The 3,134-nt window shown below is 40.3% G+C and overlaps 1 protein-coding gene across 1 annotated transcript in view; it reads left to right on the top strand.

Annotated features, from left to right (window-relative positions):
* The window catches only part of JAK3 (Janus kinase 3), a 20,372-nt gene that overhangs the window by 16,228 nt on the left and 1,010 nt on the right, over positions 1–3,134 (top strand). The gene's annotated exons all lie outside the window — the stretch shown is intronic.

Genomic DNA, 3,134 nt, shown 5'->3' with positions numbered 1-3,134 from the left:
CAACAGACAGCCAAGCATCTTAACATTATTTCCCCCCTTTTTCCCATTCAAACCATGTCTCAATCTCTGAATCCCAGAGCCCTGTTGTTCCAAGGTTTTGCATACATCATCATTTGCCTCTATCCCACTTCAGCCTCACATTCATCCTATCGTATTTCATTTCATTGCAATGATTAAAATCCCCTTCGTGCATCATCAACTAACCAAAGGATACACCCCACAGGCTCGCCTGCCCCAGCTGTCAGCAAACAGCTCCTCTCCCTCCCTGAGTCCCGTGTCCCCAGCTACTCCATCTGTCCATGCCATCATAGTCCCCCCACCATTTTGGGTCTGGGCAGTCTCTAGCCCCACCCCCCCAAGGTATTCCAGTTAGCTATAGGCTTTCTGTTGTGATGTTTCTGGCTGTCCCCTCCCCCTCAAGTGTCTATTTCACAATGGTAGCAAGGGAGACCAAGAATCAAAAGACAGCCAAGCATCCTAACATTATTCCCCTCTTTTCCCCCTTTCAAGCCATGACTCAATCCCTGTATCCTGAGGCCCTGTTATTCCAGGGTTGTGCATACCTTGTCATTTAGCTCTGTCCCACCTAGCCCATGCAAAACTGCCCAACTGTTCTCCCGTCCGCCTTGTTCTTCTTTTTCCCCTCCCCCTGCTTGTGAATTGCCAGCCTTCCCTCACCCCCAACCCCCCCAGGTTCTCCTGTGTCTATTCCCTCCCCTGTGCTCTTTCTTCCCCTCCCTCCTCACCTCTCATCCCATACATACAGGTGATCAGCACTTATATATTTAGATTCCGCCCCCCCCTTTTGGGTGGGTTCTTTTTCTTAGTCTTTTACAATAATGGTCCTATGCAGTATTTCTCCTTTTGTGACTGACTAATTTCACTCAGCATAATGTCCTCAAAGTTCATCCGTGTTATGCGATGGCTTGCAGCTTCCTTGTTCTTCTGGGTAGCATAGTATTCCATTGTATGTATGTACCACAATTTGTTTATCCATTCTTCAATTGATGAGCATTTTAGTTGTCCCCATTTTTTTGCTATTGTAAATTGTGCTGCTATGAACATTGTGCATATATCTACTCATGTTATGGCTCGTATTTCTTGTGGGTAAATACCAAGTAGAGGATTTGCTGGGTCACATGATATTTCTATTTCCAACCTTCTGAGGAAACGCCATATTGCTTTCCAGAGTGGTTGGACCATTTTGCAGTCCCACCAACAATGTAGGAGGGTCCCTGCGTTTCTGCATCCTCGCCAGCTTTTGTAGTCCTCTGCTTTTTTGATCTTTGCTGTTATTGTTGGTGTGAGATGATATCTCATTGTTGTTTTGATTTGCATCTCTCTGATGGCTAGTGATCGTGAACATTTCTTCATATGTTTGTTTGCTGCCCAGATCTCCTCCTTGAAGTGTCTGTTCATGTCCTGTGCCCCTTTTTTAATTGGGTTATTTGTCTTTTTCTTGTAGAGGTGTTGCAGTTTCCTATATATTTTAGAAATGAGTCCCATATCTGATGTGTTGTTGCAAAAGATTTTTTCCCATTCTGTGGGTTCCCTTTTTACTCTTTTGGTGAAGTCTTTTGATGTACATAAGTTTTTAATTTTTAGTATATCCCACTCATCTATTTTGTCTATTTTTGTTTGTGTAGTTTTCAAAGTGTTTGGTAGTCTGTATATGCCCTGAATTAGCACCCTCACATTTGTCCCTATTTTTTCATTGGTGACCTTCATAATTTTGGGATTCATATTTTAATCCATGCTGAGTTTGTTTTTCAATAGGGCATGAGGCAAAGGTCTTGTTTCAGTCTTTTACATATCGCTTTCCAGTTCTGCCAGCACCATTTGTTCAAGAGACTGTCTCCTCCCCATGCAAAATACCTAGGCACTTTGTCGAAAATCAGTTGACTGTATATGGTTGGGTTAATTCCTGGATTCTTGATTCAGTTCCATTGATCAATGTATCTTTCATTGTACCAGTATCAGGCTGTTTTGACCACAGTAGCCATGTAGTAAATTTTGAAATCAGGGAGTGAGAGACCTCCAACATTGTTCTTCTTAAACAGTGCTTTGCTTATCCTGGGTCTCTTTCCTTTCCATATAAAGTTAGTAATTGTCATTTCCATCTCTTTGAAGAATGTTGTTGGAGTCTGGATTGGGATTGCATTGTATGTGTAAATTGCTCTGGGCAGTACTGACATTTTCACGATGTTGAGTCTTCCTATCCAGGAACATGGTATGTTCTTTCACTTCTGTAGGTCTCTTTTGGTTTCTTGTAGTAGTGTTCAATATGACTATTAAAAGCTTGAGTTTTTCTTCAGTTCTTTCAGCTTGAGAAATGGCAAGCATATGCTTCTCTTTTGGTTTTCTAACTCCAAGTCTCTGCAAGTTTCATTGTAATACTTTGTCTTCTCAAACTGGCTTTTGAAATCTTCTGTTCAACTCTTTTTACTTTGTTATTTCTTTTATTTTCTTTAGCTACTCTAGGTTTAAGAGCAAGTTTCAGAATCTTTTCAGACATCCATCATTTTGGTCTTTTCTTTCTTATCTTTTTCATGACCTTTTGCTGTCTTCATATATATGATATCATCCCATAACTCATCTTGTCTTTAGTCATTAGTGTTCAATGCATTAAATCTACTCTTCAGATGGTCTCTAAAGTCTATACTCCAGCCAGGTCTCACTGGTGGACTTGGCTAAACTTGAATATGAGCACTTAATAGTCTGTTCCACAGTCAGTCCTGGACTTGGTCTGACTGATGATATTGAACTTCTCCATCACCTCTTTCTACACATGTAGTCGATTGATCCCTGTGTATTCCATCTGGTGAGATCCACGTGTTTAGTTGCTGTTTATGTTGTTGAAAAAAAGGAATTTCCCATGACTAAACCATTGGCCTTGCACTAAAAATTCTATCTTACAATCTCTGACATCGTTTCTATAATCAAGGCCATATTTTCCTAGTACTAATACTTCTTTTTTGTTTCCAACTTTTACATTCCCATCAGCAGTAATTATCAATGCATCTTGGATCAATTTCAAACTGCAGAAGTTGGTAAAAGTCTTCAATTTTTTCATCTTTGAAATTAGTGGTTGGCAGGTAAAGTTGAATAATAATAAAGTTGAATAAACTGGTCTT

This window comes from Chrysochloris asiatica, unplaced genomic scaffold (genome assembly GCF_000296735.1).
Source record: "Chrysochloris asiatica unplaced genomic scaffold, ChrAsi1.0 scaffold00374, whole genome shotgun sequence".
Taxonomy (NCBI): Eukaryota; Metazoa; Chordata; class Mammalia; order Afrosoricida; family Chrysochloridae; genus Chrysochloris; species Chrysochloris asiatica.
This window is presented reverse-complemented; position numbering and strand designations above follow the sequence as displayed.